The sequence below is a fragment of the Brienomyrus brachyistius genome, chromosome 23 (genome assembly GCF_023856365.1).
Source record: "Brienomyrus brachyistius isolate T26 chromosome 23, BBRACH_0.4, whole genome shotgun sequence".
Lineage (NCBI taxonomy): Eukaryota > Metazoa > Chordata > Actinopteri > Osteoglossiformes > Mormyridae > Brienomyrus > Brienomyrus brachyistius.
The window spans coordinates 2336945-2347967 of NC_064555.1; the positions used below are offsets into that span (position 1 = coordinate 2336945).

An 11023-nucleotide genomic window follows, 5' to 3' on the forward strand; every position below is an offset into this window, starting at 1 on the left:
CGATAATTATAGAAGCTTCAAAAGAGAGTAGCAAAATGACTTTACACAGTGTTCCCATCCAATAAAAATCCAATAATTTCATTTATTGACTAATTATATATTTTAGGATCTGGACATTAAGTGTCAGTTCCACCCATTTATAGATTTTGCTATCGTCTTACTATCGTTCTTTAATCGTTTAAGCAAATGAATGATTGATGACGCTTTGCCTGTTTAAATAGTTTGGCGGAAGAGAATGCATCCAAATGCTGAACACTGAATGAATTTAACTCAACCACATCGTCGCGAAGAATTGCATAAAAAAAAAAAACAAGCCCAAACAGTCGATTCCTTGTACCAGCCACACGATGGCAGAATTGAACTTAAAAAAGCGCGCAGGCGACTGCTTCCATTGTTCCTGATGCTCCTGGCTGAACGACAGGGTGAAGAGTTCACTGTAGAGCCAAGACTCGGATGATGCGCGGCTCGTGTCAAACTATAATCCAATTTCCAGCGTAAGTTAATGCAGTGCTTCCAACATGGTATATTACTCGTATCCGAAAAGCACCCCCAAATGAAGGAATGCCGATAAACAAACATAATGGACGGGCTATCATTTATAACTATTAGGAACACTTAAGCTTATGGGCAACATAAATCTCTCCTATTATCTGAATATCTAGCTAGGATATATCTGTCCAGAGTACCATTTGCAATTGTTACAGTTGTTATCATTGTGCTGATGAAATGGCAGCTCTTCATTTTATCTTTCACAAAAAATATTTATTGCGTAGACCCAGACAGACAAACAAGTTCCTGCACAGCAAAGACGCGCTTCAAACAACCACAAAGCAGCCACCTTCTCGTTTTCACTAATCTGCAGGCTATTAGGTGTAATATCAAAATCCTAAATCTCTCACATACGCTCACGCACGCATTCGTATGCACGCACACATAGGCACACGGATAATTGGCGAATTCCCTCGCAATTCCCTAAGACCACATGTGGATTTTATTACTGTGGGGTCAGAGTAAACGGTAAACGACGGAGCCCGTGGATCGATCAGCAAACGCTACGAAGCTGGGAAACAAACGAAGCAGCAACGAGGGTCAATCCTGAGAAACTGCAACATGTTGGAACAGGTACGCATCGAAAGCCAGCAGGTTTATCCAAATACACGTCTAACCTGCACGGTGTCAAAAACAGCAGCAGGTTTCAGTTGCACCGCGCCGGATCTTCAGCGTGGCGAAAATTGCACGGTGTTGAGTTTAGAGTAATGTCAGCGGGGCGCTGAATTGCAGCGTGTTTAAACTGTAATGTCGATAAAGGCAGTGTATAATGAAGGACAGGGGTCTGCAAGCTATTGTTTGGGCTTCTTTCCTCCTGAAAGCGAAGAATACACCACTTTAGCGTCTAGGTCTGATGCTCGACACCTGGGTTTTCACATATTTGTACTCTATGAGTGACCCCTGAGGTACTCTCTGTCTGTCTGTCTGTCTGTCTGAGTGTCTGTCTGTGTCTCTAAGTGCATTCTGACATCAATATGACTGACTCTTTCGTCAGAAAGAATATTTATGCAGCAGGCCTAGATCTAGTTATGATCAATTTAAAGTGGCATAAAATGAATGTACATTAAGATGTCTGTAGTAGAAACACAGCAAACACTGTTGGGAATGATTTGCGTGCCGATATTCATTAAATGCCGCAGTGACTTAGGGATTTATAGAATGGATCCGGAAGCCTGCCGCCGCTGAAACGTCGAGGACGCTGTCCTTGGTCTGTCTGACAGCCCTTGTGCCTTTAAACCAGTCTGAAGGGTGGTACGTTTAAAGCAGAGAAAGCCAAAAGGGAGAGGATTCACTGCTGTGCTCTGTTTTGGCAGAGTGACATTACAGTACACAGCCGACAGGAGGCATAACGGGTAATGTGTCATGCATTACTCTCCGGGTTTTCCTCCCCCTCCCCCCGGAAAAGGAAAAGAAGACGGTCTCCACAAGGTACATGCACACTAATGCGCGCACACGTGTCCATTAACACACACACATAGAAATACATTTTCTTTTGGGAAAATTAACCAATACTTAAATCGCAGGACCATGTTAGATATGGAAGAAGGAGCCGTTCCGGAAAACATGAGTAACGGCGACCGCATTGCATTAAGCAGTCATCACCGCCCGAGGGACTCGCGCAAATTAAGACAGTAATTATGCCGCACACAATGTTTATGTGGTTATCTGGTAATTCTGTTATGTTTTAATAAACATTTGTTATATCCGAATACAAGATTGCTGAAATGAGATTAGAAACTGAAAAGGCATATCGGGTGTTTGCGAGAGAGCCAAAAAAAAGGTGCTTAAATTGATTCACCTGCAGTTTTTTACGTTGGCCACCAGTAGGCAGCAGAGGATTAACTCAATGCCACGAAGCTGGCAGATTTGAGAGAAGCGTTCTGTCTTACAGCAGGTCATGTTGGGAATTGTCTTCTAGGAATGGCGGACCAGAGACTAAACCTTATTCAGAGACCAAGCTAAATTGTTCCAAAGAATAATAATAGACATGGTCTGTCTGTCCATCCGTATCTATCTATCTATCTATCTATCTATCTATCTATCTATCTATCTATCTATCTATCTATCTATCTATCTATCTATCTATCTATCTATCTATATTCTCGGAAATAAAATGTAGCAGTAGACTCAGCAGTAATTAGCTACAGTAGGGTGGGCGTGCTGGAGAAGATGCAGCTTTGTCTGAGATTCTGGTGAAATGGAGATGTTTGTGGGGGGGGGTGGTCTGCAGTGACTATGGTATGTTTGGCAGGCAGTGCTAATTAGGAAAGGGGTGGGCTGGGGGGAGCAGTCACTGTAGCTGTAATTCCGGTTTAATGGTTGTGTAATTGCATTAGGCCGGATCCACAGCTGCCGGGACACAGTCCTGCCATCGTTTGGCTCTCTTGGTCACATGGCGTCTGTCCCTTGGATGACATGAGGCAGAGTGTCACCCGGGAAGGTGAGGTTGGGGGTGGTAGTGGTGGTGCTGAAGAGGGGGGTGGTGTTTTGGGTGGCTAGACCACGTGCCACTTCCTCCCTTTGTTCTTAAAAACCTCCAGGGGTCAAAGACAGCTGGTGATCATCACTTTCAAAACTCATAAACGCACAGCTTTGCACCCTTCTTGAAAGGTGGAGGAGGTGCAATGTTTTGATTCTGATAATGTTGTAGGTGAGGTTTAGTGGAAGGGCTCCCATCACACTGAGACCTGAACTGGCCAGAGGTTTCCTAGTCAGCTGGTTTCCCCTTAGCCAGCAGCAGCCTGTTTCAGACTTCCTGTCTGTGACAGCCACTTCCTGTACTCAGCAGTTGTGCTCTTGCTCGTGTTGGGCAGACTGGGAGATCAGCAGCGGTGTTTCCTGTCAGAGGGTGCCGGGCCTGCGACCCAGACTGCACTTCCCGCGGCATACAGGCGCCGGCGGCTGACCTGTCCACCGGGCCCAGGCTGACGAGCCGATAACAGATGTCGGCCACGCCCACCTCTCAAGCGCTTGTCCTTTATCGTCAAGGCCTCGCTCTTGGATGGGAGGAATCACATGTCCTTGTTTTCCAGGGATGGGGGATGATATGGTGCTAAGGGGGACGTGGGTCCCGATAGCACTGGAGCAGAGGGCAGCCCCCTGATTGGGTCCCATTTAGCCCCCTCCCCCAGCACCTCCTTGCGTTTCTCAGCCTCTTCCTGCTCCCAATGGCAGCCTCTGCCACCCGTCCCTCGCCTTCCCCTCCTGCTCCCCCCTTTTCTCTCTGTTTTCTTTCCTCTAATTATTTTTCCCCTCTTCACAAATTCAAATCGCCCGAGTTTGCATGAATCGTATGTCCGTTTACATGCCTTGCAAAGGCGACGGGCTTAATAGTGGCACCAAAACACTTGGCATGAAATATATTCTAAGAAAACAAATATAATGGGTGTTACCAGAAAGAGAGGGAAAAGGAAAACAATAGTTTCAACATTTTAGCAGCATGACTTACCGCTTGTCATCGGTTCAATTCTCCTTCCTATTTTCACTCCATATCTCCCTCTTCATCTCTCCCTCCCCCTCTCTCTCCTCCTTTACCCCTCCTCTCTCCCTCTCTCTAGGTCTTCATTTGCCTCCGTCTTGGTAATCATATGCAATGAAGATATGCACGGACAACATTTGAATAGGCCGGGGATCAATGAGTGGTCTTAAGTTTATCTGATTTTTATCAAAGCACACAGAGCCTCCCGGTCGATGGGCAGCGCCCGTGTCAAGTTGACCTTTTCACAGCCGCTGCGGGCGGCACTCCCCCGGGCGTACCCGTGTCCCCTGCCAGACGCTGAATGGCACGAGTCTGTTCCGTTGAACGACAAAGTATACAAAGACGGCTATATTACGCTGCCGGGGCCGTGACAGGACCTGCGTGTCGTATTTATAAACTGTCCTGCAGCGCTGACACTTTCCCGATGATGACGGCCTAATTTATGCGGCCAAATCTTCTCGGCACAGAAATGAAAGCTAATTGAGTCATTACCCACTAATTCAGGCCGGGCTACCTTGTATAAATTGGCTCACTTTGTTGTGTCCCAACACCCCCCTCCCAGCCCCGACGTCGTGAGGTCGTCCCTGTCCCCCTTGGAAGCCTCGCTGCTCGAGATTAAGGGGGGATCGTGGGGATGGTCAGAACAGGCTGGGGGTGTAATTACCTGTCACAGACACAGTGTGTGGTGGGGGGCTTTCCTTAATGTCCCACTGCCTGTCTTTGGAGGATTAACCAAGAGGGAAAAGGCACCCACTTAAACTATTAGCTCAGACAACAGCCCCCCCGCCCTCCTGCTTGGTTTGGGTGAGCAGGGGGTGTCAGCAGGTGAGCACAGAGGAGGAAATGTGAACAGGTGTGGAGGGCTGTGTGTGTCCCGCATATGTGTGCGTGACAGTGAGCGCGTCGATGATTTGTGCTGCAATCAATGGCCGATTATGACATTAAATGTTTATAAGCATCGATTCCCCCCCCCCCCCCCCCCCCCAGCGGCGAGATCCCTGAGCAGGCAACGTTTCATATGCATAATGCACAGAGATCAACGGTCAAAGTGATGGATGCCCAGTGATCTCCGATACCGCCAGTGCAGCGGAAGGGAGAACTGGGAAGGGGTCTTTCGGAGTCTTCAAACTGGACCCTCTTCCACACACACACACACACACACACACACACACACACACACACACACACAGGTTTGTAATTATATCTTTATGGGGACTCTCCATTCATTTCCATGGGGAAAACTCTAATCCCAACATGACACCCTTAACCCCCACCCAGTCCTAACCTTAACCCCCACCCAGCCCTGACCTTAACCATAAGTAACCAAACTAAATATGAGACTTTTGGCATTTTTAGTGTTTTGATAGCAGCTACAGATTTTCATGAAACTGAATGTGGGTAATCAAAGAAAATGGTCCTCACAATGTAAAAATAACAGGTTTTTATCATTTTTTGGGGACACTTGGTTCCCACAATATAATGTATATATCTCTTTCTCACGCACACACAGACACACACGCACACACACATAGACACACAGACACACACAGACACGTCTTAAACAGCATGGCACCCGAAGGCTGTGGTTGGAGGTTAAACCTGAGTAAATGGATCTAATTCCTCTACGAGTCCCACCGCAGACATTTTTGGTCATAAACAGGTCAGACAACGAACTAAATTTATTTACAGATGCCTCTCATTCATCATGGCTGCCGCCTCCCCCTTTCCTTCCTCCCGTGGATGTTTTGGAAGCATGGTAACTCAAACTGAGACGTTCAGCCAGTCCGTCCCTGAACACGTCCTCAGCTGTGCATGTAAATACGTCCCAGCGAGCAGTGGCTGGCTGGAATTTAGCCCCTAGGGGTATTTGCTTAACATTTGCCTGTTCATTGTCACTTGTGTGATTTACGTCTCTCACTGTAGGGGGGGGCACATGATTGCACTCTGCCATGGGGCACAAAGAGTCAGGTGAAAAATATTCCCATACCTGCGTCTAGCGATAATTAGTCTCGCCTAACCCTCATTTCCCAGGCTCTGAATATGTGTTTGTCTCTGTCCCTGGCAGCAAACCAGGAGGCATGTTCAGGCTGAGAGCAGAGAGAACAGCCATACTTTCGTTTTCTTGAGAAATACCCCAAAAAGTGCTTTTTATAAATACTTCCTTTCCCCCCTTTCTTTTCATATTTTGTCCCCAATCCTCAGATATTACAGTCTACTCTGGGGGTGGCAGATTAATTGCAGACCATGCTGTCAGAACCCAAGCTTCTCTCCTGTGTGTGTGTGTGTGTGTGTCTGTGTCTGTGTGTGTGTGTGTGTGTGTGTGTGTGTGTGTCTCTCACTCTCTCTCTCTCTTTTATATATATACAATGTTAAAAGTCTGGGGAAATGTTTTGGAAAGACATTTCCTATATATATATATATATATATATATATATATATATATATATATGTGTGTGTGTGTGTGTGTGTGTGTTTATCATATATATATATATATATATATATAAATGATAATAAAATATACACGTGTGTTTATGTCTCACAGCAAGGTGTGATGTGAGAACGAAGCATTCCGATGTACCTGTGTTTGTAAACCGCAGATAAAGCATCACTTAAGCATTTCTGCCCCTGGCTTCTGTCCTGTTACTGTCAGAGTCAGAGCAGAAATCTCCCTGATTTCTCTTTATTTATATGATTGTTTACTGCTGCAGTTCAGAGTCATGGCTCCTTTATGAACCTGGACTCTGCTTTGCTCAGTAAAGCTATTAACATCTTAAGTATGTTATCTGAGGACACGAAAGCCGCTGCCTTCTGATATTTAAACTGGTAGCCACATGGGCACCTGTTCTGGTTTTTATCGTGGGCATCTGTCCCCCAGTCCCCCAGGAGGGTCGTGGGGCTCCCCAGGGCCGAACGCGGCCGCTCCACTGCGGACAGGATCTCCGATTCCCGCTTGTTTTCCCGGAATGCCTGGCGCCCCCGGTGGTGTCCTTCCAGGAAAGTGTCGCCTATTCCTGGGAGATGGGTCCCGGCTGGTTGCCGCAGAAGGGATGCGCATTCCGGTGTTCCGCGGTAATGCGGCGTGGTAATGCGGCGCGCAGACGACGCCCCCTGAAAAGCTCGCGGCCGCGGCGCGTACTAGGCGGCGGCTGTCCCAGTGCGCCGATCGTAGGCGCGTGGGACGGCAATACCAGCCGGTGTGTTTTCCGACGCCCCAGCACTTCTGCTCTTTCTCCCCCATAAAGAACGACAGACAAAATAAATGCATGCGCTGTTCTTCCTGCATGCTCCCTTATCCGTCTGGGATCACTACAGCAGAGACGCTCCTGTCAAAATTCCTCAATTCTTAATGGGGCCCAGTTGCGACCAGCAGTTTGGCACCAGAGCGTAGCTGACGTCATGCCAATGAGAGGCTTGCGGTCCGGATGCTGTTTTCCGCGGGACGTGCCGGGTCCTTTGGAATAACCACCAGCCCGTATCTCCGGGCTCCTCAGCGACGGGAGGAATTTGTCGCCGCGTTCTTGCCCGAATGTTCCGAGGTGGGGGGGGGGGGGGGCTTAATGCCTCCTCCTTAATTAAAGCAAACGGAGTAGGGATTGGTAAAATGTTATAAGTCTGGGGAAATGTTTTGGAAAGAAACAGGCAATCCTGACACGTAGCAGGAATCTCTCGGGGGAGACGGCGAAAGCAAACGTGAAGAACGGCCAGTTTCAGCTTCCTTTAAATATTGGACATGATGCACAAATCATGTGCTTCTCCCTGCTGATGATGTTCCCATAAAGACACTGTTGGTATTTTTTATTTTTTTACATGCATTAACTCGATCTGTGAACCTGCCCCCAAGCCCCCCCCCCCGGACCCCATCATAGCTCACGTCCCGATTTGGTCCGTTTGTTCCCACATGCTCAGGCCCATTTGTCAATATTGCCACTCCATGCGAGATTCGTCTGCCATCTAAAATGCACACTGATCCAGATGTCTTTTATATAGGGGGCCGTTTGCCTTGGGAAAGGTGGGGGGCGCACTGCATTGTGGGAGAATACATCATGAGCTTGGCGGGAGATGGACAATGAAGGGGACATCCGCTCTGAGAGTCATTCCCATGTCTACGTGCGTCTTTCCTCTTCTCTCTTCCCCATTTTCCCTTCGACCGGCTTCCTCTCAGTCCACGTCAGGCCCTTTCGCTTTTACACGATCTGGTTTCAAAGCTTGAAAAACCAGGGCGGTAACAGCGCGATGACGTCACGCTGTGTCAGGCCCCCGTCATGTGACCCGAGGGAGGAGCGCAGCAGGAACGGCCTGAAGCAGCCCTGTGTAGCGCACCTGCAGAGTCCTGCAGCCACAAAACTGCACAGTCATGCGAAAACACAGGCCAAATCTCCCGCGGGAGAAGCCGATAATCCAGCAGGACAACCCATCCCGCGCCACAGACCCTGCACAGCTAACACATCTGCTGGCTTTATAGAAATCCAGCACAGACCTTTTTGCAAACAAAAGAATTTGCCTGAGAGAGAAGCATTATGGGAGAACAAAGACCACCTTCTGCAGAAGGACCCCCGAGCTCGCCTGAGAAGTGTCTCTGTCACACAGCTCATGTGTCAGAGCTTCAAACAGACAGCGGCAAATAAATAAATAACCCAATTAACAAATTTATCATGTTGTTACAAATTTCTAGCCAACACTATTAGTCATTCTGTAGAATGGATGCCGTTATTAATCAATACAGACTTTTCCTGAAAGAGGAGCCACACTGTCATCATCAAGATTAATTAACACATTTCTCGCATAGATTAGGCTCAAAGTGTCGTTTCCACAGGAATGATTGAGCCGAGGCGGCAGAAACTCCATGCCTGCACTTCGGCCCTCGTGGGGGTAAGTAGGCCACCCCCTCCCCACTATCCACCTCCATCTCCCCCCAACATCAACAGAGTGGTGGCTGCGGTCATTTCAGGATCCTCACGAGTCCCGCGGGGCTCCTTTGTAAGACGTGTGGGGGGGTAACACGCGCCGAGCAAATAGCCATATGTTAAGGAACGAAACTGGGACATTGTTTTGTCTTCACGGGGAAGCAAGTCGCAGCTTTTTATTGGTTGCTGGGTATGGTGAGCACAATGTCATTGGTGGACATGGCGACATATTTTCTTCTCTCCCCCATTAAGCCTTGCTGCGATTGGGTGATCAGTTATAATGATTGCAATTATATATTAATCAACAGAAAACATTAAGCATAGTCCTACACACCAGTAATAACACCGGATTGCTCAACAGGGTTGTATAGTGGAAAATAATAGAAAATTGATGCATTAAACTTAATTATTTACTAGCAGGGACCTGCTTAGCGTGAGGCTGTCGCCGATTCTTGTCAGTGCTGAAGAAATGTTTGCGTGTTCACCAGTAGGAGGCACTGCACTGTTGTTCCAGTGAGACTCTCCCGGGAAGAAAGGATGGAGCCTCAGTGGGTCCCTTTGCTTTGATTCTCCATCCAGTTGTGCCTTCTCTGTTTCTGCCGCTCCATAGGGCTTAAGAAACATATATTGTTGTTGAAAAAGCAGGGCCAAACTGGGCTAGGGGCCTTACTCAGGGGCCCGAAGGTGAACTCACTCTGCCAATTGTGGGATTTAAAGCAGTGACCTTCCGATCACAGGCAGTGTCCCAACCCACTGAGCTACGCACCAGCCCCCGAAATTCAGGGACACCCACAGGCTGCTCATGGCCTCACGCCTACCGGGTTGGTTTAGGGGGGGCAGCATGGTGGCCTTGCATCTCCAAGCCTGGCCATTTGAATCCCATCTCTGCTCTGCATGTGAGGTTTGCATGTTTTCCCTGAGATTCGCATGTCAACCAAAATGGAAGGCAAGAGGGATCATGGGTACTGTGTAAAAGGCATATCAGTCGGGGGCTGCAGTTAATCCGATGCCCAGTTCTGTTTTGCATGATTTTTGAAAAACGTGTGCCTGTAGACCTCTGAAGATAAGCCCTTAGACCCAGTATGACTGCCACTGTCTGCTGTTGTGGAAGTTGATGAGAAGGGGGTGGTGTGTAGCTCAATGGCCTATGGATCTGCACCTGTGTCCAGAAGGTTGTGGGTTCGAATCCCATGACTGGCAGTATAATTGTATCACTCTTATGCACTTCAGAAATGCCCATAACTCCAGGCAGTCGGACCCCAAGCCTTCTTTACCTGTATGTCTTGCTGAACAAAGAGCAGTGGAGCTTCCCAGGTGACCCAGGTGTCTCTGAAACTTATCTGAGCACCACTTCGGCTCCGTCGGCATCGCGGCGCTGGACCGCTTCCCGTCGGGTGACGGTTTATTAATAGCACATGGAGAATGCGTGCTCGACTCCCCGCACGCCTGCGAGCTCGTGTGTGGGCACTGAGTCAGCCTTAGACGAGGTCTAGAGCTTCAAGACGGAGCTCATGTCCCCGTTTGTGCCCCCCCCCTGCCAGTTTGAGTGATCCACTGTGGGGATTGGCTCAGTTTCCCTAATCTCACAGTCATGCCTTTTTTGAATCCCTAATATTATTTATTTATCTAATCCATTCTGCCCATGACCCTATTCTGTCCCGTTACTCTCTCATGCCGATTTATTTTAGAAGCCTGCTTAAGTGGCCCCATAATGTCATGATAATATTGGGTTGCACATTTCGGATGGGACTTGAGGGAGGGTGAGCAGGAGAGGGGAAAAATGAATCCATCTTCCAAAGAAAGTATTAAAATAACACCTGGATGGAAACAGATTCAGGCGAGATGTTCCAGCAAATCCCAGATGCCTACAGGAGTTTGCTTACAGACACTTACTAGCAGAGAAATGCTTTATTAGACAGAAAAGCTCCATAGTCAAATAATTTCAACGTTGTGGTTGAATCATTGTGCCATTCAGTCATTTACACTCATTGAAATCTCTTGCCGTTGCAATTATCACAACTGCCAGGATGACCAGCCCACGTAAGAATCTGTGTTCAGGAATGGATTTGGGAAATGCAATGAATCTATAAAT

At 48.0% G+C, this 11023-nt stretch overlaps 1 long non-coding RNA gene across 1 annotated transcript; it reads left to right on the plus strand.

Moving 5' to 3' along the window:
- The first annotated feature begins 915 nt into the window (after positions 1-915).
- Positions 916-8634, plus strand: LOC125719218 (uncharacterized). The gene is made up of 3 exons (XR_007385039.1): positions 916-1122; positions 1863-1977; positions 8015-8634. It is a non-coding gene; the product is annotated as an uncharacterized LOC125719218 (long non-coding RNA).
- The last annotated feature ends 2389 nt before the right edge of the window (positions 8635-11023 follow it).